Source organism: Cebus imitator, unplaced genomic scaffold (genome assembly GCF_001604975.1).
Source record: "Cebus imitator isolate Cc_AM_T3 unplaced genomic scaffold, Cebus_imitator-1.0 Scaffold22, whole genome shotgun sequence".
In the NCBI taxonomy this organism is placed as follows: domain Eukaryota; kingdom Metazoa; phylum Chordata; class Mammalia; order Primates; family Cebidae; genus Cebus; species Cebus imitator.
Genome location: NW_016107337.1, coordinates 3,947,009 through 3,972,787, shown reverse-complemented (window position 1 = coordinate 3,972,787; position 25,779 = coordinate 3,947,009).

Here is a 25,779-nt window from a genome sequence, read left to right as displayed (position 1 = left end):
CAAATTCCAGCCACATATTTCCTAACTCTGTAATTTGAGACATCAATTAATTTTTCAAAGTCTCCATTTCCTTGTTGTAACATAGAGATAATTCTACTGACAAAAATTATTTAGGTACTTATAAGACTATTTAGCCTGTATAAGTACTCAATAATAAAAATTTAGCTATTATTAAATGAGTTTCTGAAAATTAAATGAAGTTGAAACAATAGGAACAGGCCCATAGTTTTCCAACTATATCTTAAAAAGGAATGAGTTAATGAAAACTCTCAGTTCAAATGGAGAAAGAATGGATGCAAAAGATGGAAATAAATGAAAGAAGATTGAATCTCCTCCAAGGACTGGGGCTGGTGCACTGTTCATTGGGTTTATTCAAATGGTACTCCAATCCCAAACTGACACTCTTGGTTTTCCCATATAAGAACAAAGTAATCAATCAAATAGAGTCACAAAAAGGCTAAGTTCTGATCTACATAGAGTCATTAATGTGATATCCAACACCAGCTATATTCATAATGAAAATAATGAAAAGGAAAATCAGTAGAGGGAAAATCTACCGTAGGACTGGAGGTGGAAGACTCAGGACAGATGTCATTAGCACCATTACTTTACTTATGTTATTTTTATTAGTAGTATTGGTGTATATTCATATAAATGTTATCCTCTTTCTTTTTGAGAACTTGAACATCATGGATGTGTTTATTATAGATAAAGGAGATAGATCGAATTGAAACAAGATTTTTAAAAATCCCTCGGAGTAGTTCATAAACCATTTTTAAGCATGCCTCATGATTGTTTTTTTTAAAATAGTGTCACAGTTGATATCCTAAGTTTTCCAAATTCACTGATGTGACTGTGGCTTAATTCAGCCATTAATCTCAAAGTCAAGTATTACAGAGGCCATCATATTATCGTCCTTAGTTTTCCTTTGTTAAATATCCTTATGACCTCAAAATATTTTTTCAGCGCCTCTTTATCCTCACTTTTGAAACAGACAAATAATGGTGTTGCTGTTGGGAATTTGTATTCTTTCAATGTGTTCAGCAAACTTATCATGTTGGTTTTTCCAAAGCCTTTCTGAGCAAGTTACTCTCTAATTGTAAAATGCTTAAGAGTTAAACAAATTTGTAGGATAAATTATAAACAGCATAACCAGGAGCAGTGGCATGTGCCTGTTTTCCCAGCTGCTAGGGAGGATTCCTTGAGCCTAGGAGTTCAGGCCCTGCTTAAGCAACATAGCAAGGCCCTGTCTCAAAAAAAAAACAAATTTCACATCAAAAGGTTAACTGTAGGGGCCGGGCGCGGTGGCTCAAGCCTGTAATCCCAGCACTTTGGGAGGCCGAGGCGGGTGGATNCAGGCAATTCTCCTGCCTCAGCCTCCTGAGTAGCTGGGATTACAGGCATGCGCCACCATGCCCAGCTAATTTTTTGTAGTTTTAGTAGAGACGGGGTTTCACCGTGGTGACCAGGATGGTCTCGATCTCTTGACCTCGTGATCCACCCGCTTCGGCCTCCCAAAGTGCTGGGATTACAGGCGTGAGCCACCGCGACCGGCCCTAAAATGGTTTTTAAAAATCTCTTCATGATTAAAAAAAATTGGCAGTAACATGGAAGATTAATCAGACAACCAACAAAACCAGTAGTAAGGAGACACTTAAAATGGTTAAGGGAAGAGGTGAAGGCCTGAACTGAGGCAGTGCAGTGGAGAAATAAAGGAAACAGATATAAAGGTGGCTACAATGAGCCAGGCATGGTGATGCCCCCCTGTGGTCCCAGCTACTCCAGAGCCTGAGGTGGGAGGATCAGCTTGAGCCCAGGAATTTGAGACCAGCCTGGACAATACAGTGAGATCCTGTCTCAAATAAAAATAATAAAATGAAATAAAAGTGGCAAAAGAATGAGAACTTTTGGAGACTGAAAGCAAGGGAGAAAGCTGGATTAGTGCCAGGTTTCCACCATGAGTGTCTAGGGTAGATGGTGGTGCCACTGACCATGACAGGCAATACAAAGAGGAGCAGGATTAAGGGAAAACATGAGTTCACGTTTGGACTGTTTGAAGTACCTTGAGAACATCCTGGGAGAAATATCCAAAAGGCAGCTGAATATAAGAATCTGGAATGCAGGACAGGAGTCTGAGATAAAGATTTGGGAATTGGCAACACACAGCTCTTAATGGATGAGATCACCTAGGAAGGGAATATATTTAGAAGAGGACAAGAGCCTGCCATCAGATAACTAAATATCACAATTCATGTTCCTAAAACCACTCAGGATAAACTTTGCCCAGTTACATGTACTGCTGTAGAAAAATATCCAACATATAATGTTAAATGAAAGAAAATCAAATCACAAAACTATGCATAGTGCAAACCTATTTTTACAAACAAGTTGTAAAAAAAAAAAAAATAACAAAGGCACAGTAAAAAAAAATGAAGGAACAAACATTAATGATGTTAGTAATACTGTAAATCTAGGAATGGGATTATGCAAGCATTTCAGGGCTACACGACATGTCTCATACTCTTTTACTTTTTTAAAATAAGCATGTACTCTTGTAAACAGAGAAAACACAATTTTGTTCTTTTCCTTAAAAAAAAACATATAGAACATATCCTTACAATATATTTAAGAAGATAAAAAATGTGTTGGAAAAACACTTGGACGCTAGACTATAAATGGGCAAATAATATTAGCAGACAACTATTAAGATTACAAAAAATCTTCAGTGCACTATCAAAGTAATGAGAATAAGAACATATACCATTTATTGCCTACTAAATTGAAGCCATTTTTTAAAATAATAAAGGTACTCAATGTCAGTAAGGGTGTGTTGTTTGTTGTTTTTTTTTAAAGCATGTCAGACACTGCTGACAAGAAATAAACTGGTACTATCTCCCAGTTTATTTGTCTACTGTCTCTACTAAAAATAGAAAAATTAGCCAGATGTGGTGGCACACACCTAGAGACAGGGTTTCACCATGTTGGCCAGGCTGGTCTCAAACCCCTGACCTCCAGTGTTCCGCCCACCTTGGCCTCCCAAAGTGCTGGGATTACAGGCATGAGCCGAGCCACCCCACCTGGCCAGCTGTCTGGCTTTTACTGGACTCCCCCCAAGCCCCCAAAGAGAAAATAACTCAAAACAACTAAAAGCATGCAAAGATATTTTACCAAATCATTAGTTGAAACAATGTGAACACCAACATTAGTACACAAGAGAAAATTACACAGGCATCACACTTTGTGTTTGTGTTTAACAAACTTAAAAAAAAAAAAAAAAAAAAAAGACAAACTCCTTATCATATGAAACTAAATCATTGTTTATTAGTCTCATCCCCATATATCAGCCTTATTTTCAAATATGCTCTTCTTCTTTGGGAGTTATTTTTAATTCCCCAGATGGATGCATGGATATTTTAGTGACTATGAGCCTCTAGTCATTCTTCTTTTGGTATGAATGCTTTTCATTGTGCCATAATTTTAACAGAGATGCCAGAAACTAGAAACTTCTTTGGCAGATGGGTAAAAATGGCAGGGACTTGCCAGTTTTCCAGACGTGTCTGCCTTGAGATTAATGGGCACGTGCAGAATAGTAACTGTTAATTTAAAGTTCTAGGACAATAAAACAGGCTTTTTTTTTTTTTTTTTTTTTGACTGGTTTACAGGCTAGTCTGAGGAAATGCTAATCATCTTTTAAGACTTTCCTCATGCCCTGTCTTGGTATCATTTTTTTCTAACATGGTACAACCATCCATCAGATTGGTCATTACAACATTTGAGTCCCAGCCATAGTTTAATAGATGTCTCAAAGCATTTCCTTTTGTGTCTTCTTTTTTTTTTTTGTAGGAGGAAGATGGTTAACTTGTTTGATTTCTAGATGCAGTTGTAAACTTGAGGGTAGAATATTTTGTTTTCACTTTTTTATCACCTAACATGCTCACTGTTATTTGAATTAATGAATAATTTATTTATTTAACTTATAATCTATCATTCCTTTTCATGACAGATTAATAATCCTAATATTCAAACTTCTGTCAAATATACTCACTGATCAATTATCTGCTCATATAACTACTAACATATTGTCAATGGCATTCTATTGTGTGAGGATTAGTTGGGAAACCCTCTCTCTTATACTTTGTATCTACTAAACTCATGTCCCATTGTACTACATGTAGTGCCGTCTTCCTCACTTCATGAACACTGTGCTCTGAGAAAACTGGATTGTTTATTGTTCCTCCAGCATACTTTGATGATTCTCTACCCTTGCCTTTGCTTAGACCATCACCTTTGCAAGAATATTCTCCATAACATCTATTGATAAAACCTTCCCTCCACTTAATCCCCACCATCTCTGAGTCATCTTCTGTATCAATTTAATTCTAAAGACCTATCTTCTTGTTTTTCTGACAGCCTTTTTCAGTCATAAATTTAACATCATGGAATGCCTTGTATTTCTTGTTCATTTTTCATTGTGTTTCTCATGTTAACCTGTTAATATAGGGATATGTGTTGAAAGTTAAAAATGTACAAGCCTAAAAGAAGATGAACAAAGAGCACCTTTTTAAAGAATTTGGAAATTCTGAATAGCGTTATCAATGGCTGATGGTAATTTGGCTTTACTGTCGATATTATCTTAAAGAAATGTTTAGGCCGGGCGCGGTGGCTCACGCCTGTAATCCCAGCACGTTGGGAGGCCGAGGCAGGTGGATCACGAGGTCAAGAGATCAAGACCATTCTGGTCAACATGGTGAAACCCCGTCTCTACTAAAACTACAAAAAATTAGCTGGGCATGGTGATGCATGCCTGTAATCCCAGCTACTCAGGAGGCTGAGGCAGGAGAATTGCCTGAACCCAGGAGGCTGAGGTTGCGGTGAGCGAGATCGCGCCATTGCACTCCAGCCTGGGTAACAAGAGCGAAACTCCGTCGCAAAACAAAAACAAAAACAACAACAACAAAAAGAAGTGTTTAACAGATGTGTATCTGGCATTTGAATTATTATAATTTACTTTTTAAATCCTCACTAGAGCACTATTAATGTTTTCTGTGTTTGTGAAATTCTTTCATTTGTTTCTAATTATTTTCTAAGGTTCAATAAGCTAAGTCTTACTTCAGGGGAAAATGAGAAGAAAGAGAGGAAGAAGGAGAGCCTGTTTGGCTGTGCGTGCGTGTGTGTGTGTGTGTGTGTGTGTGTGTGTGTGTGTGTGTATTTAATGCTTAAGTATTTTTTTTTTCTGAAAAAAATTCAGATTTAACTCTCCAAACCAGGAATAAAGTTCAAAATCAAATGTACAATAAGAAAAGGAATATCTAAATATACCCAGAAATATATATTTTAAATGCCATATTTAATATGACAAAATTAAAATGAAGAAAAAAAGGGATGCTGCTTTTAAGTAAAGAAAAAAAATTTTAGTGGTATGGAACAGTGTACAGGTTCACAACTTTGAAATATGAATGCGAGATGCTTTTGCCATCATGTTGGACTCATATCAGAAATCATACAATGTGAATAAATTCAGTATTTAGTAACTAAACAATGAATAATTGCATCAAGTGAACACTAGTACACTTTATATTTGATGGGGACAAAATTGAAATAGACCTTTACTTTTCTCTTTAAATTTAAGAAAGGATAGGGAAAACTCTGAAAAGAATCAAAGACACTGGAGTAGTGGCTCTCAATCTTGACTGTACATTAGAATCTCCTTGAATAGCTTCAAAATAGAATAGTACTTACTAGGGCATCAGCCAAAAGCAATTACAGCAGAATCTCTGAGGATAGGGCCCAACTCTGGAACTGTTTTAAACTCCCTAAGTTTCTGATATTTTGGCATATTTGAGACCTACCACTTCAGAGAATGAAAGCTTATGAATCATAAGTCAGAATATTCTGGAAAGACTACTCAAAAGTTTTTGTTTATTCAAAGTTATTATTTCAGTAAGAATGGGTGTCCTAAAAGCAGCACTGTCTCACAGCATTAGATACTATCACTGCTATCATGTAGCACTAGCTGAGGAGATGGCCCTGTGGCTTCCTTGTCACAATTCATATAGAAAAAAATAGATTTAGACAATTATATGTTCTGAAAGGCAATGTTTAAATGTCCCAAGTCACTGTAAGAACATCCCTCTCTGCAGTTCTTTTTTTTTGCCCCACCTTATTGAACTTTACAGCTTTCAGGTACATTCTGAAAATGTTTTCTCACCTAATTTATACATTGTAAATTTATTTTCTCTCTTATTTTAGTTAGGAAATTTTAATTAGACTCTGCAAGTTACTATGGAATATAATTTCTGGGAACTAATTCATGGAAAACAGAGTAGCACTACTTACTTCTGCCTGTATATTTGATCAAAGACTTTAGATCTTTATCTTCTTGACAATAATCAACAAAATTTTGAGATGGCTTTTGACAAGCTTTCTTGTTCTCACTCATTTACTTTGCTAATCAAAGGAAAAAAAAAACAGAAAACACAATATTGCTTTTTAAATCTTCATCTACTCACTATTGAATCATTTTTATTATTGTCATCCTATCCAGATTATAGATTCTTAGTTGTACAATGTAAGGCTAGAAAATCTTGTTTTATAGCTTTAATATTTTCAGAAAGTTATCTTTTGTGGAAGAAGAAGAAGGCTGGCAACATTCCAGGCTTCTACACAATTAAATTTTAGTTCTCTAGGTTAAAGAGGACTAGTTCTATTTGGTGAACTTTAATATTAATGTTAACTAAGACCAATTAGTCCAATTATCCTTGCGAGTCTCAGATAAAGCAAGTTTCTGAGAGTTGATTTACTCTTTGAAATACTACAATTTTGCCCCACATCCTTCTTCAAACTCTCTCTCTTCTCCCTCCTCACTCTCCTCCTCTTCTTCCACCTTCTTTTTCATCTCCTCTTCATCATCATTGTTCATCAAACATTGCATTTGTTTGGAATATGTTTCATTTTGTTGCTGAGTAATGTTTCACTATGCTGATGTACTACAACTTGTTTATCCATTCACTGGTTGATGAACATTGAGATTATTTCTATTTCTTGAAGATTATGAAAAAAACTGCCATATACATATTTGTGTGTGTATATATATAAGTGTATATGTGTGTGTGTGTGTGTGTGTGTGTGTGTGTGTGTGTAATGAAGACCTAGCTACTCTTCCTGGAGTAGATATGGGCTTCCAGTTCTAGATAAATACCTAGGAGTGAGACAGCTAGATCTTATGGTTAGTGTATGTCTAACTCTTAAAGAAACTAATAAATTGTTTTCCAAAGAGATTATGTAATTGTTTTCTTACCGGCAATGTAAAGAATGGTAGATGTTCCACATCCTTGCTGGATTTTTATATTTATTTTGCCATTCCAATGGGTGTGCTATAGGATTTTATTGTGATTTTAATTAAATTTTCCTAAAGTCCAATGATGCTGAGCTACATTTTATACACTTATATGGTTTTTGTATTTCTTCCCATGCAAGTGTGTGTTCAACCTTCTGGCCTATTTAATTATTTAGCTTCTGTAGCTGCTTCTTTTTATTATTATTGGGGGATTTCTTTATAAAATTTATCAGACTTTTCCAAGGTTTTATCCTAGTCTGTGGTTGCCTTTAGATTTTCCTAAAATTCTCTGTGAGGAGCAGAAGCTATTTTCCTCCAATTTTTTAATACATTTTAAATTTCACATGTAAGTGTCTTATTTATCTAAAGTTCATTTAGTTTATTGTGTAAAATTTGAATCAAGGATAGTTTTGCCTGTACAAGTATATCTAATTTTCCCAGTAAAGTTTGTTAAAAAGAAAAACAACTATCTTTTCTCTTTGTTGAAATACTTTAGCAACTTTATTAAACAAACACACACATGACCCTGTCTTCCATTAATTTATATGCCATAATGTCTTGATTATTGTGGCATAGTTTTTTATGGCTGCATAGTATTCCATGGTGTATATGTGCCACATTTTCCCTGTCCAGTCTATCATTGATGGGCATGTGGGTTGGTTCCAGGTCTTTGCTATTGTAAACAGCGCCGCAATGAACATACATGTTAATGTGTCTTTATAATAGAATGATTTATAATCCTTTGGATATATATCCAGTAATGGGATTGCTGGGTCAAATGGAATTTTTATTTCTAGATCCTTGAGGAATTGCTACACTGTCTTCCACAGTGATTGAACTAATTTTCAGTCCCACCAACATTGTAAAAATGTTCCTATTTCTCCACGTCCTCTTTCAGCATCTGTTGTCTCCAGATTTTTAAATGATTGCCATTCTAACTGGCATGTGATGGTATCTCAATGTGATTTTGATTTGCATTTCTGTAATGACCAGTGATGATGATAAGCATTTTTTCATATGTTTGTTGGACTGATAAATATCTTCTTTTGAAAAGTGTCTGCTCATATCCTTCACCCACTTTTGAATGGGTTTGTTTGTTTTTTTTCTTGTAAATCTGCTTTATTTCTTTGTAGATTCTGGGTATTAGCCCTTTGTCAGATGGGTAGATTGCAGAAATTATTTTCCCATTCTCTTGGTTGCCGGTTCACTCTAATGATTGTTTCTTTTGCTGTGCAAAAATTCTTAAGTTTAATTAGATCCCATTTGTCTGTTTTGGCTTTTGTTTCCATTGCTTTCGGCGTTTTAGTCATGAATTCCTTGCCTATGCCTATGTCCTGAATGGTGTTGCCTAGGTTTTCTTCTAGGATTTTTATGGTGTTAGGTCTTATGTTTAATTCTTTAATACATCTGGAGTTAATTTTAGTGTAAGGTGTAAGAAAGGGGTCCAGTTTCAGCTTTCTGCACATGACTAGCCAGTTTTCCCATCACCATTTATTAAACAGGGAATACTTTCCTCATTGCTTGCTTTTGACAGGTTTGTCAAAGGTCAGATGGTTGTAGATGTGTGGCTTCCTTCCAAGGCCTCTGTTCTTTTCCACTGGTCTGTATCTCTGTTTTGGTACCAGTCCCATGCTGTTTTGATTACTGTAGACTTGTAGTGAAAAAAACAGTCACTAACTCCAATTGGTGTTGGCTATACTGGTTTGATAAAGGCCTGCAAATCAAGCCCATTCTTAAACTGTAGGTTAGTAACCTAAGTAGGGTCATTCATTGATTGGAGTGACTGATAAGGAGGTAGAGGGGAGCCGTGGGAGAGAAGTAGCTACTCTCACCAAGTCTGGAGGCATGACTGATTGCTTTGATAAAACAGTAGAGAATGCAACCCATTGAAAGGCAAAGAACCAGCTTGCCATTAGCATGTCAGTAATGACTCCCAGGAATCAGAACACAAATGAGACATAGTTCATTGAATTTGATTTTAGGGAAAGAGTTTTCCTAGAAGTTAAGGCAAAAGTTTTGTCATGTTATATGTCCTCCTGAAAGGTTACTTCATTGCCATGAAATCAATCTATTAGGAGCCATTTCTTGTGACGCAGGCATGCTTAGATGCACAGTACAAAGAAAATAGAAACTTAGAGGAAAAGTCACCAAACAATGCAAAACGTTCAAATGTCAGCAGAATATTGAGATTTTGTGTCAGATTAAACATGGCTACAAATTCTTTAACATCTCTCCTATCAAAAACAGTAGGCCTCAGTCAGTAAAATTCTTACAGCTAATTGTTGCATATAATTTTTAAAGTATAGAAATTTTAAAAGTTCAGATAGCCTTCTCAGAAAACACCAAGGTATTAAAAGTACCTTCCATCAAAGATTTTAATTGACTGAGTCTTTGCATAAGATATTTATTAGGTNAGCTGGGCATGGTGGCGCGTGCCTGTAATCCCAGCTACTCAGGAGGCTGAGGCAGGAGAATTGCCTGAACCCAGGAGGCTGAGGTTGCGGTGAGCGAGATCGCGCCATTGCACTCCAGCCTGGGTAACAAGAGCGAAACTCCGTCGCAAAACAAAAACAAAAACAACAACAACAAAAAGAAGTGTTTAACAGATGTGTATCTGGCATTTGAATTATTATAATTTACTTTTTAAATCCTCACTAGAGCACTATTAATGTTTTCTGTGTTTGTGAAATTCTTTCATTTGTTTCTAATTATTTTCTAAGGTTCAATAAGCTAAGTCTTACTTCAGGGGAAAATGAGAAGAAAGAGAGGAAGAAGGAGAGCCTGTTTGGCTGTGCGTGCGTGTGTGTGTGTGTGTGTGTGTGTGTGTGTGTGTGTGTGTATTTAATGCTTAAGTATTTTTTTTTTCTGAAAAAAATTCAGATTTAACTCTCCAAACCAGGAATAAAGTTCAAAATCAAATGTACAATAAGAAAAGGAATATCTAAATATACCCAGAAATATATATTTTAAATGCCATATTTAATATGACAAAATTAAAATGAAGAAAAAAAGGGATGCTGCTTTTAAGTAAAGAAAAAAAATTTTAGTGGTATGGAACAGTGTACAGGTTCACAACTTTGAAATATGAATGCGAGATGCTTTTGCCATCATGTTGGACTCATATCAGAAATCATACAATGTGAATAAATTCAGTATTTAGTAACTAAACAATGAATAATTGCATCAAGTGAACACTAGTACACTTTATATTTGATGGGGACAAAATTGAAATAGACCTTTACTTTTCTCTTTAAATTTAAGAAAGGATAGGGAAAACTCTGAAAAGAATCAAAGACACTGGAGTAGTGGCTCTCAATCTTGACTGTACATTAGAATCTCCTTGAATAGCTTCAAAATAGAATAGTACTTACTAGGGCATCAGCCAAAAGCAATTACAGCAGAATCTCTGAGGATAGGGCCCAACTCTGGAACTGTTTTAAACTCCCTAAGTTTCTGATATTTTGGCATATTTGAGACCTACCACTTCAGAGAATGAAAGCTTATGAATCATAAGTCAGAATATTCTGGAAAGACTACTCAAAAGTTTTTGTTTATTCAAAGTTATTATTTCAGTAAGAATGGGTGTCCTAAAAGCAGCACTGTCTCACAGCATTAGATACTATCACTGCTATCATGTAGCACTAGCTGAGGAGATGGCCCTGTGGCTTCCTTGTCACAATTCATATAGAAAAAAATAGATTTAGACAATTATATGTTCTGAAAGGCAATGTTTAAATGTCCCAAGTCACTGTAAGAACATCCCTCTCTGCAGTTCTTTTTTTTTGCCCCACCTTATTGAACTTTACAGCTTTCAGGTACATTCTGAAAATGTTTTCTCACCTAATTTATACATTGTAAATTTATTTTCTCTCTTATTTTAGTTAGGAAATTTTAATTAGACTCTGCAAGTTACTATGGAATATAATTTCTGGGAACTAATTCATGGAAAACAGAGTAGCACTACTTACTTCTGCCTGTATATTTGATCAAAGACTTTAGATCTTTATCTTCTTGACAATAATCAACAAAATTTTGAGATGGCTTTTGACAAGCTTTCTTGTTCTCACTCATTTACTTTGCTAATCAAAGGAAAAAAAAAACAGAAAACACAATATTGCTTTTTAAATCTTCATCTACTCACTATTGAATCATTTTTATTATTGTCATCCTATCCAGATTATAGATTCTTAGTTGTACAATGTAAGGCTAGAAAATCTTGTTTTATAGCTTTAATATTTTCAGAAAGTTATCTTTTGTGGAAGAAGAAGAAGGCTGGCAACATTCCAGGCTTCTACACAATTAAATTTTAGTTCTCTAGGTTAAAGAGGACTAGTTCTATTTGGTGAACTTTAATATTAATGTTAACTAAGACCAATTAGTCCAATTATCCTTGCGAGTCTCAGATAAAGCAAGTTTCTGAGAGTTGATTTACTCTTTGAAATACTACAATTTTGCCCCACATCCTTCTTCAAACTCTCTCTCTTCTCCCTCCTCACTCTCCTCCTCTTCTTCCACCTTCTTTTTCATCTCCTCTTCATCATCATTGTTCATCAAACATTGCATTTGTTTGGAATATGTTTCATTTTGTTGCTGAGTAATGTTTCACTATGCTGATGTACTACAACTTGTTTATCCATTCACTGGTTGATGAACATTGAGATTATTTCTATTTCTTGAAGATTATGAAAAAAACTGCCATATACATATTTGTGTGTGTATATATATAAGTGTATATGTGTGTGTGTGTGTGTGTGTGTGTGTGTGTGTGTGTAATGAAGACCTAGCTACTCTTCCTGGAGTAGATATGGGCTTCCAGTTCTAGATAAATACCTAGGAGTGAGACAGCTAGATCTTATGGTTAGTGTATGTCTAACTCTTAAAGAAACTAATAAATTGTTTTCCAAAGAGATTATGTAATTGTTTTCTTACCGGCAATGTAAAGAATGGTAGATGTTCCACATCCTTGCTGGATTTTTATATTTATTTTGCCATTCCAATGGGTGTGCTATAGGATTTTATTGTGATTTTAATTAAATTTTCCTAAAGTCCAATGATGCTGAGCTACATTTTATACACTTATATGGTTTTTGTATTTCTTCCCATGCAAGTGTGTGTTCAACCTTCTGGCCTATTTAATTATTTAGCTTCTGTAGCTGCTTCTTTTTATTATTATTGGGGGATTTCTTTATAAAATTTATCAGACTTTTCCAAGGTTTTATCCTAGTCTGTGGTTGCCTTTAGATTTTCCTAAAATTCTCTGTGAGGAGCAGAAGCTATTTTCCTCCAATTTTTTAATACATTTTAAATTTCACATGTAAGTGTCTTATTTATCTAAAGTTCATTTAGTTTATTGTGTAAAATTTGAATCAAGGATAGTTTTGCCTGTACAAGTATATCTAATTTTCCCAGTAAAGTTTGTTAAAAAGAAAAACAACTATCTTTTCTCTTTGTTGAAATACTTTAGCAACTTTATTAAACAAACACACACATGACCCTGTCTTCCATTAATTTATATGCCATAATGTCTTGATTATTGTGGCATAGTTTTTTATGGCTGCATAGTATTCCATGGTGTATATGTGCCACATTTTCCCTGTCCAGTCTATCATTGATGGGCATGTGGGTTGGTTCCAGGTCTTTGCTATTGTAAACAGCGCCGCAATGAACATACATGTTAATGTGTCTTTATAATAGAATGATTTATAATCCTTTGGATATATATCCAGTAATGGGATTGCTGGGTCAAATGGAATTTTTATTTCTAGATCCTTGAGGAATTGCTACACTGTCTTCCACAGTGATTGAACTAATTTTCAGTCCCACCAACATTGTAAAAATGTTCCTATTTCTCCACGTCCTCTTTCAGCATCTGTTGTCTCCAGATTTTTAAATGATTGCCATTCTAACTGGCATGTGATGGTATCTCAATGTGATTTTGATTTGCATTTCTGTAATGACCAGTGATGATGATAAGCATTTTTTCATATGTTTGTTGGACTGATAAATATCTTCTTTTGAAAAGTGTCTGCTCATATCCTTCACCCACTTTTGAATGGGTTTGTTTGTTTTTTTTCTTGTAAATCTGCTTTATTTCTTTGTAGATTCTGGGTATTAGCCCTTTGTCAGATGGGTAGATTGCAGAAATTATTTTCCCATTCTCTTGGTTGCCGGTTCACTCTAATGATTGTTTCTTTTGCTGTGCAAAAATTCTTAAGTTTAATTAGATCCCATTTGTCTGTTTTGGCTTTTGTTTCCATTGCTTTCGGCGTTTTAGTCATGAATTCCTTGCCTATGCCTATGTCCTGAATGGTGTTGCCTAGGTTTTCTTCTAGGATTTTTATGGTGTTAGGTCTTATGTTTAATTCTTTAATACATCTGGAGTTAATTTTAGTGTAAGGTGTAAGAAAGGGGTCCAGTTTCAGCTTTCTGCACATGACTAGCCAGTTTTCCCATCACCATTTATTAAACAGGGAATACTTTCCTCATTGCTTGCTTTTGACAGGTTTGTCAAAGGTCAGATGGTTGTAGATGTGTGGCTTCCTTCCAAGGCCTCTGTTCTTTTCCACTGGTCTGTATCTCTGTTTTGGTACCAGTCCCATGCTGTTTTGATTACTGTAGACTTGTAGTGAAAAAAACAGTCACTAACTCCAATTGGTGTTGGCTATACTGGTTTGATAAAGGCCTGCAAATCAAGCCCATTCTTAAACTGTAGGTTAGTAACCTAAGTAGGGTCATTCATTGATTGGAGTGACTGATAAGGAGGTAGAGGGGAGCCGTGGGAGAGAAGTAGCTACTCTCACCAAGTCTGGAGGCATGACTGATTGCTTTGATAAAACAGTAGAGAATGCAACCCATTGAAAGGCAAAGAACCAGCTTGCCATTAGCATGTCAGTAATGACTCCCAGGAATCAGAACACAAATGAGACATAGTTCATTGAATTTGATTTTAGGGAAAGAGTTTTCCTAGAAGTTAAGGCAAAAGTTTTGTCATGTTATATGTCCTCCTGAAAGGTTACTTCATTGCCATGAAATCAATCTATTAGGAGCCATTTCTTGTGACGCAGGCATGCTTAGATGCACAGTACAAAGAAAATAGAAACTTAGAGGAAAAGTCACCAAACAATGCAAAACGTTCAAATGTCAGCAGAATATTGAGATTTTGTGTCAGATTAAACATGGCTACAAATTCTTTAACATCTCTCCTATCAAAAACAGTAGGCCTCAGTCAGTAAAATTCTTACAGCTAATTGTTGCATATAATTTTTAAAGTATAGAAATTTTAAAAGTTCAGATAGCCTTCTCAGAAAACACCAAGGTATTAAAAGTACCTTCAGAAATTTATAATAGGCAGTGAAACGCATGTACCATCAAAGATTTTAATTGACTGAGTCTTTGCATAAGATATTTATTAGGTGACTTTTTTTTTTTTCCTTTTGAGATGGAGTCTCTTGCTGTCTCCCAGGCTGGAGTGCAGTGGTTCCATCTCAGTTCACTGTGACCTCCATCTCCCTGGTTCAAGCAATTATCTTGCCTTAGCCTCCCAAGTAGCTGGGATTACAGGCTTGAGCCACCATGTCTGGCTAATTTTTGTATTTTTAGTAAAGACAGGCTTTCCCCATGTTGGCCAGGCTGGTCTTGAACTCCTGGCATCAAGTGATCCATCCACCTCGGTCTCCCAAAGAGCTGGGATTACAGGCATGAGCCACCATGCCTGGCCTAGGTGACTACTTTTTATTACTTCAAGTGAACATAATTACAATTAAACAGATAACCTTTCAATTTCAGGATGGTTTATTCAGACTATTTGCAATTATGCCTGAAAGGGTCACCTTTACTCGTGCACTAAATGAAAGATGCTCATACATCATCCCTGCCACTGTTTCATAGTTTTATCTTCAAAATTAATCAAATGAAATTGGTCCCTAAAGACACACATCAACTGCAGATGGAAAGTTTAAGATTTCCTGGTCTAGGTATAGTTAAGAGAAAACAGACATGACATCTACTTGAAGAATTCTTGTGGTAAATTCATTTGTAGTATTCACTCATTAAAACCCAAGAGCTTTAGCCATTAGGTAGGCTGGCTGGAGGAAGAAAAATGATCTAGCAAGAGCAAAAAGACCAGATACTGCTGGCCAGGTGGAATGGTCGACCTGGGTAGCTATACACAATTTTATAAACTGTGTTCTGCACACAGCTTAGAGTTGAAAATAGGGTAAAACCTGTTTGGCTTTGCTTGCTGATTTGCACACAAAGGCATAGTCTCACCATCTTCAAGAAATTTTTTTTTTTCTTGTAGGTCTGCTTAAAAGAGATGCCTTTTTCTCAACGTCTCAAAGATGGCATTTTAATGGCAATGTCCCCACATCTGAGTGCTCCCAATCACTGTGTCCAAGACACACAATGAAATTTATGGCATTTTTAGTTTGATCTAAACTGTAGCAGAGAGGTGGTGGTAGTTTGTAAGGCAGAATCACTTGAAATGAGTTGGGTTTAGAATTAGTTCTTTGAAGCTTTTTATATTTTATTCTAGTCAGCAGCTTGATATTTCTAAACCAAGGTAAGATTAAACTTTAAGTAGAAAGGGATAAGCAGGAGCTACTTTGAGGATCGGCAACCAAAAATTGCTAGGAGATTTAGAGCAGGATGGGTCACCAGTCTCAGCAGAAATGATGGGAAATTATAAATTCTAAGGCTAATTAATATAGCATGGCTTGATCCTCAGTTCCTTGGAGAAAAGGTGGGGCTGACTCTGCAAGTTACTTATCTTAAATGAGACATTAAAAAAGTAGATGAATATTAAAGCTGAGCCAAGATTTCTTGTGCTGTGTTTCTTTAACCTCTGCCCCAACATGCCATAAGAGTAGGAATTTATTATCCCCAAATTATAATAATTGTTTATTAAAAATTTTAGGCAATACTAATTTATAGTATTTTCCATGCCCCAAGAACTATGTTAAGTACTTTATGTATTTTATGTCATTTAGTACTAACTTTGTCTCTAGGATGTCAATAATATTTTTTCTTATTTTCTAATTTAGAGATCTGATTGAGGTTTAGAGACATTAATTCACTACATACCGATACACAGAAGTAGCAAAGCAGAGATGAGCCCAAGACTCATGTCTTTTAAAATGTCCATCATTATACTAAGCCACTCTTCTCTATGATTAGAGGTATTTTGGTGAAAAGATTAAATCACAGTAAGTATTGGGAATCTTGTTCAGTGATTCTATATTGCATAAATTATAAATATTGGACAAGTTAAAATCTTAGTTTGGATTATCTGAGAAACAGACAAGGATTCAAGTTCACATGGTTTATCTGTATGGTGATCCCAGGAAAGAATATGGGAAAATAATAGGGAAGGCACAGAAGCCAGTAAAGGGTATGTTATCAAGCACGTTACCCCTATGGACTACTAGAATTTAATCCCACTGGAGAACTCAGGGATTCAGTGTAAGAAGTATCCTGCCTGTGGTGTAAGAAAGCTGCATTAGTCACTCATCAGCTTTCATTAGGCACTGGTTGCGCATATTTCCAGGAGCATCACTTCCCCTGTTGCTCTAGCCTGTCATGAGCAAGTAAAGCATGCTCACACAGCCAGAGAAAGCCCTCAGTGCGAGAGCTGAAATTTGGGCCACATGCACTGAGATTGTATCAGTTGAGGTGTCCATAGTAAATACTACAATTAATATCCATATCTCTTAACCTCTTATGTGAAGATTTCCTGATTAACTTCTGAAATAGGTAATCTCTTTTTCCTCTAAAGTTGTGTAGTGTTTCATTTTTACCACTCTAATAAAATGCGCTATTTACTGATGTGATTTTGTTATCGTTTTTGTACAATGTTTAACTTTTGCAAAAATAAGAATGACTTAAAAGTAGGTAAATAAATCTTGTATAAATCATGTATATGTCACTGACATAGCTTTGTGTCTTATTCTTTTTAGCCCCTTAATATATATTGTTTATCTTCTTGTAATCCCCTTTTTCAAAAACTTATTTGGAAGTGTAAGTCAAGACTTTTTTTTAAAAAAAAAAAACCCTTCAATTCTTATACTGTATTTTGCAGTGGAAAAATCTCATACCTTTTTTGGGGTTTGGTCTGGCCTTTTAGATGGCTTCTAACTGGTGTCACACTCTGAATTCATATATGAGAATCAGACTCTTATTATTGTTCAACATCTGTCTTTTAAGACCTTTAAACTTACCATGATCTAAAATCAGATTGTTCAACTAATCTAAACTCTGCTGGATGTTTTACTCCACTTACCACTTTTCTCCACCTGTCTCTGTGTCTTGAAAGGCTGATATGTGAAAAACAAAACAAATAAACAACCCCCCCCAAAACTCTAAACAAATGAAATACAAACTAAATTAAATACACTTTGAGCAAAGAATGAAAAAAAAAGTGATTCATTAATCAAGCAGTAGTGCAAATTAGGAGAGGTTCAGAGAGTTCCACCCAGCAATGTGGGCGGGCAGTATTTACAGAAAGGAAAAGTAAGTAATGTAAAGAAACATCTTGACTGGATACAGCTCAGCATTTTTCTTATTTGGGCATCGTGTGAGTCATTTGCGTTATCCCGACATAGTCTAATCAGCTGGTAGCCTGTGATTGGCTGAAGCTTTGCTGCTGTGGTTGGCTGAGACCCAGCTACTTGTTACAAGAATATACTCTTGGCCAGGTGTGGTGGCTCACACCTGTTATTCCAGCACTTTGGGAGGCCAAGGAGGGCAAATCACAAAGTCAGGAGTTCGAGACCAGCCTGCCAACATGGTGAAACCCTGTTTCTACCAAAAATACAAAAAAAAAAAAAAAAAAAAAAAAAGCTGGGCATGGTGGCAGGCCCCTGTAATTCTAGCTACTCAGGAGGCTGAGGCAGGAGAATTGCTTGAACCCTGGGAGATAGAAGCCAGAAGCTGTAGTGGGCTGAGATCATGCCACTTGTACTCCAGCCTAGGTGACACTGCAAGACTCCGTCTAAACAAAAAAGAATATACTCTTAAGTTAGGCCTCAATTGTTCAACTGTTTATATACTAAATGGGGTTTTACTTCACTGCATACAGAGGTAGCTTTAGGCCAAACTTAATTTAACTTAACAATTTCCCACTTTTGTTCAGCCTCTTAATTTTGAGAAATTAACTAAAACCTTGAGTATGACACCACTGTCTGTTGGTACGAGTCATAATGGACTTGTTTGGTCTCAGTATGGAATTCAGAATTCATAACATCAAGTCGGTTGGGCATTTTTAAAATATTTTTTGTGTTTTCTTTATTCTACTCTTAGTGAGACCGTTTGACATATAACGGATGGCTGCACACAAACACTTAGGACTCTTGAGAGGATGCAGCACACTGTGGATGTTATTATGATTGTTATCAGGGGGATAACAGTAAGAGACTAAAGTAGAGTCCTTAACAGGAGCTCCCACAAATTGCATTGATCAAAATAAAGTATATCAAATACGAGCTGGACAAGGAGGGTACTTGTTTTATCTAAGTAGCGTGTTTGTTGATTTCTGGAAAATGATTTTCTACTATACAAGATCTATTTATCCAAGTGCAGCAGGAGGTGTTAGCTCTTGCACACACTCAACTTTGTTCAGCCAAAAGATAATCCAAAGAAATCTTGTCATCTAAAACAACTTGAGAAAGATAATTTTAGGAAGTTTGTTGGGCTTTGTGCTAGGGTTAGCTTTAGTAGCTAGTCTTTGAGACAGTTTTCTAGTCATAAGCTTAGTTTTGGGTCTTGCCAAGCCGAGAAATGAGCATTCTAGAAAATTATTCTTTATTTCATAATGCACATTGAGACGTGTATACCTAAACTTTTGCAAAATTTTCAAGTTATCAACTCTCAACATTGTTTCAAATTGGGTGTGGAGTGACTGTAGTACCATTAAAATCCCTAATCTACATTGGCCTCTTATTTTGCACTTAGTGAGGCATGGAATTGTCCACATATGTGGTTGGTTGTTAATTCCTGCACAGATAAAAATATATCCTGGATACATTCTAAATATATCCTAGGGCAGACTGTTCCCTGAAAGATGCATTGGATGTTAGGGTGTCATCAGTAGGAAAGCATTCATAATATTTGTCTGCAGCTCCATTATAAAATCATTGTTTTGTTGAAGGCTACCAACAATTAAAGAATAGTGTTATGCATTTGCCTACAATTGTCAAATTATCCTTCTTTTGGTTTTATAATTCAATTTCTGACACAATTTAACTATAAAGTCTTACTATAAATTTTGCCTACGCTTAGATTTAAACAAGCAATCCAAATACATTAATCTAAATACCTAACCATATAGAAAGAACCAGACATGCAACTTGAACAAATAGGCACACTTAGAATATCAGTACTATTTGTTACAGGGTGAACCAGAGAACTCTAAAATCTCGTAGGCATTTACTTTTAACATGACATATTCGACATCCATTTAAGTTCTATGCAAACGCTATCAATTATGAAATCTTCAATATCATATTACTATACCATGTATAAACAGAAAAGAAACACAGAAAAAGAGAAAATGAAGACTTTATAAAATGTGTTTACATTAGCTCAAAGGAAATGAAGAACTATTTTTTTTGCCTAACACTTAACATTTCTTGTATTTACTGATATTCATCATCCTAGAGCAATTGCATATCAAAATCCAAATGAGTAAAATGAATGTTTGTTAGTGGTTTTGTATTTCTATTTTGAATCTTTTTTTCAAAGTTTTAGTCTAAAATACATTAATAAAGAAAATAAGAGGAATCCAAAAAGGTCCATCAAGAATAAGATCTACCAGGAATTCATAGCAATTCAGTTACCTAGATCTATCTAGCAGTATAGTTTTGAAATATAAAAAATAAAAACATACAGAATTATGAACAAAAAAGGATCAATTCACAACCATATACAAACCAAATAAAGCATTACAAGCAAAAACTTTACATACTTCTTCAATAGATGAATCTAGCTGTGTTTGTCTGTTTTTAATTGCGATTTCATGTCAATTCCATGTCACTGTTGCCAGAAATTTGGATTAAATAGGTATAAAATGGGATTTACCATCTATAATTTTTAAAAAGTCCTTTAGTGTATATGTACAGCCTGGTTTGGGATTACTGCATTGTTATGAGTTCTTAAAGGCCTGTGTGCTGAAAGGTGCTTAGAATCCAGCCAAGAAATCTTAGTTACCCACTCAGTTAAAATGATGTTGGGCTATAGAAATGGTGACTATAATGTCTTTTATTTGCTTAAGCTCTAAATGTATGTATATAAAACCAAAGTGAGAAGAAGGTTTGACTTAACTAGGCACTCCCAAAGATTGTAGGCAAATTTAACATTATTCAGTTCAAAGGTTGAATATTATGTCGTCGTTGCTCATTATTGAGTGTTGATTGTGTTAAATAATAAGGAGGATGTATAATAAGTGTACAAAATGGCAAATTCAAGTTCTAACAGAATTGCTGGGATAAACAGACCAGGAACCTTTTCCTGGCATGACACTCTAGTAAGTTTTGAAAACTCTCCTTTTGTAAAAATGGAAATAATGCCACCTATTTGCAGGGTTTGAGAGATAATGTGATTCAAACTGGCTCAGAGTGGATGAAGAAATTGTCATTTCTTCTACAGAAATCTATATTCTAGTTAAGGAGACAAACACAGAAACATGAAATTGTTTCATAAAACATAGTCAGGGTTCAGTGAAGGGTTTGTTATTGTGGGTGCAGCCAGCCTGCCCTTACACCTCAGTTTCTAACATCTACGTAGGGGAGATAATCAAAAAAGGCTGACTTTAACAATAGATTTTCCTACTGTTTCTATGGCAACCACATGAAAATAATCATAACACTCTACTTCAATCCTTAATATAATTTAGTCAGCAACATTTGCTGAATACCCACTGTGTGCAGAGAAATACACTGGAAAGCAATGGAAATAAGAAATTTTATTGTCATAAGTGGAAACTGGGAGAAAATAACTTTCTCTATATCTCTGAAACCAAAACAAAGCCTGCTTCATTATTTGATATTAGGATTTCCAGACTTACTTTAAGGCATAGTGCTTCCTTGTGAACTTCTGCACAAATAAAATTACCAAGGATGGAGAGAAATTTTTCCTCTATTCTGAAAATTATTTCAGAAAGTTGGGACAATTGTTGAGCACTATTCTAATAATATTAGCAGATTTCTCTTTAGAATTTTCTTATGGTAACATAAAAACAACTTTTTCTCTTAGTACAAACATAGCTAAAAGTTCTTTTCCCAAAGTTTTGCCTTACTTTAGAGAATTTAAGGTTATGGGGGAATATAAGGTTAAACAGAAAGCATGCATCAAATAATGGCAAACAAGTAAAACAGTTATGGCCTTTCTCATAAAAGCAAGCTACCTATTGAACAGTTAAATTGATTTGACAGAATGTTAAGAAACTCAAACTGTATTTCTTCTGCTATGTCTGGTCCATACCAGGTCAATACAAATAACTAAGTATCACCCACTGACCTTTATATCTCTAAAACTCTTAATAAGTGATGTTTTTGCCTTAATACTCACCTCTTTAATGCCATATTTTCTGGAGCAATTTTCCACTGAGATTTATTTCACTCAGATTACTTTTACACATATAATGTTATGCTCATTTATCCATCAGCATATTGCTCAACTAACCTAAACCAGGAGAGCTAGTGAGTACCATGATATGGCATACTAATTATGACCATGATATGACATACTGATGTGTGGTTATTTAAGCCATTTGGCACTTGTATTTATTCAATTTTAAATGACATTTTTTCTTAATAAAAAATTAGTAGAAGTTCTTTATACTAAAAACAGAAAATATGATGAGCTAAGTAAGACTATTAAAATAATGCCTAAATTAATACCATTGGACATCAATTATTGACATCCAGGTGTATGTTTTTTGCCTTTATTGTTAAAAAATAAAATTTATGAAATTTTTACATACTTGAGAATTTTAAAAGGGACTTCATTTTTCATTTTTACATAATTTTCAGCTTCACTTTATATTTACTAATATAATCATCTTTCTAAATTATGTCCCCTTTCCCACCAAATTCATACATTAAAGCCTTAACATGCAATGTGACTATATTTGGAGACAGGGTCTTTAAAAAGGTAATAAAGAGTAAACGAGGTCATAAACAGGGGGCCCCGATGCAATAGGAATAGTGTCCTTAAAAAGAGACAGACACTGGGAACCTCTTTATGTGCACACACAGAGAAAAGGCCATTTGAGAACACAGCAAGAAGGTGTCTACAAGCTAAGGTGAGAGGCCTCACCAGTAACCAACGTTGCAGGCACCTTGATCTTGAAAATCTGGCCTCCAGGAGTTTATTTTCCTGTAAGAAAATAGATTTCTATTGGCTAAGCCACCCAGATTGTGGCATTTTGTTATGAAAGCCCAAGCTGACTAATATACACGTAAGCAAATGTTTTTCCATAATTACGTTTAAATTGTCACTGCATGTTATCTGTATATCATAATTTATTTTTACTGTCTTATTATTGGATATTTCAATTAGTCAAATGTATTTAAACTAATATTTGTTTTCATTAAAAAAACAGAAATATTTCTAAATGTAGAGCAAGCACATTTCTAAATGCCTTTGACCCACAGTGGTAACACTCAGTCCAATTTATACCTGTCTAAGTTGTGTTAGAGTATGATCATTTTACAACATTGCCACAGCAAAAGAATTATTATGTTGTAAAAAAAACTCTATAAAACTGGTAGTCTACAACTATATATGTTATATTTTGTATTCAATTTCAATTTTTTGATTTATAGTACATTGAACTCATTACTGACTTATTTATTTATTTAATTTATTATCAGACACAAGGTCTCCTTCTGTTTCCCAGGCTGAGTACAGTAGCCTGAACATGGCTCACTGCAGCCTTGAACTCCAGGTTCAAGCCTGTAGAGACAGTCTTGCTGTTACTCAGGCTGGTCTCCAAGTCCTGGCTCAAGTAATCCTCCCAGCTGAGTCTCCCAAGTGCTAGGAGTATAGATGTGAGCCACTGTGCTAGGCCTTTGTCTTTTTATTTTCTACTTTGTGACTTGCCTATGTATGTCCTCACAGGTATTCATCTTTAAAATTACATGAAAAATATGTTTGTAAATATCTAGTTATTGTTATATTGCAAAAGTGATTATTGTGAGTGGTACTGACTTTATTGATATGAGAAACCAGATTATCTGTGATTGGGTGGTGGTTAAGATACAGAGCAAGGGAAACTTTTGGTTTTCACATCACCATTCCCTTATGCTTTTTCTTCTAACTGCTGCTTCTCATAAAGTGTTCACTTCCTCTGCTAATTCCTTAAGTACTAGTATTCCCCTGGAGAGACTCCTCATTTTACACACTCTGGTTAGACAACATTCTAAACCCATGTGCTGATTACTGTTTCAACTCTGCAACTTCTTATAACCATCGGACCCCAATTAGTTTCCTCTGATTTTTCTCAAAAAACAACCTTATCATCCACTTAGGTTCTTATACCAACAACATAGACTCACTTTACTTACTCACTTACTACATCTTAGACTCCTTTATCTTTACTTTACAACATCTAATGAGCCTGTATTAGTCTGTTCTCATTCTGCTAATAAAGACATACCTGAGACTAGGTAATTTACAAAGGAAAGAGGTTTAATGGACTCACAGTTCCACATGGCTGGGGAGGTTTAATGGACTCACAGTTCCACATGGCTGGGGAGGCCTCACCATCATGGTGGAAGGTGAATGAGGAACAAAGTCATGTCTTACACGACAGCAGGCAAGAAAGCATAAGCAGGGGGACCTGCCTTTATAAAACCATCAGATCTCATGAGACCTATTATTCACTACCACAAAAACAGTATGAGGGAATCTGCCCCCGTGATTCAGTTATCCTCACCTAGCCCTGCCCTTGATATGTGGGGATTATTACAGTGCAAGTTGAGATCTGGATGGGGATACAGCCCAACCATATCATAGCCAATACTTTATGTCAACAAACATTTATATGTTTACTACTCTACTGCAGACACTGTTCTAGACTCATGGGATATAGCAGAAAAAAAAAACTATGTTCTTGCTTTTATAGAGCTTATATTTAATATATGCATTTGGTTCCAATCAGAAGACAGAAATGAACATAAAACATTCAACTGAAAGAATTAAATTGCAACACATAACCAACAAGTAGAGGTAATTAGAATCCTAAAGAATACAAGAACTGCATGTATAGGGAGTGGCCATTATTTCTGTGGCTGACAAAACATGACAAAGGAAGAAAAAAGGTTGAAAGACTCCTCTTCCTCAAAGGCTCAGTTTTAGGAAAGGGTATAAATGACTCAGAAGTGGAAACTGCCTGCTGGAGAGTGATGTGCATAGAAGTCCCCCATTGATACACTGGCAAAACTTTGGATGCCTTCCACTGGTGTACCACCAAGACTTGCTGAGGGCTGTTGACTGGAGATTTGGTAAGTCTTGTTGGCAAACAAACTAGGATGCTGTCGGAAAGTGCTAGGGTGCTATTGGGACCTCCTGCTTCTCTCTAACCCTCTAACCACACTATCAAGAACCTTATGCTAGGAATGGGTGCCACTGGGTGTCCTGCATACCAATGGCGGACAAGGCATAGAGAAGTCACATGTCAGTTCTGTCACCTACACATAGTTTGTCCTTCTCCTCTTCATTGAATGTCTTTATATCCCCACATTCTCATCTATAAAATATTGACTTTAATGATTTCTAAAAAGACCTATTATAATTAAAAACATATAAGTACTCAAAATTTACTTTCTTCCCTCCCCTCACATTTTTTTTTCCTTTAATTATGAAATGAAAACTTGTCTGCTAATATAGAAATTTCAGGTAATAGTCTCCCATCCCAAATCACAAAATATGTCCTCATTTGCTCACACTGTTTTCTGTTTTTATTAAAATTATTGTTTTCCATGTAGATTTGCTGTATTTTTGGTTAAGCTAATTCCTGAGTTTCTAATGGATTTCGTGGTTATAAGAAATTTTGCCTTATTGTTATTTTGACATTATTATATTTTTGTGTAGCCTAATGATGATGTAGCTAAATCTTGTCGGTTTATAGTGGGTGTTTTTTAATACTTCTAAATGACCTTAAGGCAGTAATGCATAGGGAAAGAAAGAGATATCAGGTTTAGTCAAGTTACTTTACATCTCTGTGCCTCAGTTTTTTTACCCATAATCCAGGAATATTAACAGTGCCTTCTTTAAGACAGCAGTGATAAATATATAAATGATGCATAGTAAGTTCTCAAGACTGTGATTTGCACTAATACAATATATATGAACTATTATTACTGATGCCACTTTACTGTTATTGCTTAATATTAACAATGAAAACAAATTCTGTTATTGCTGTAAAATAAAGTTAACCTTATAGAAGT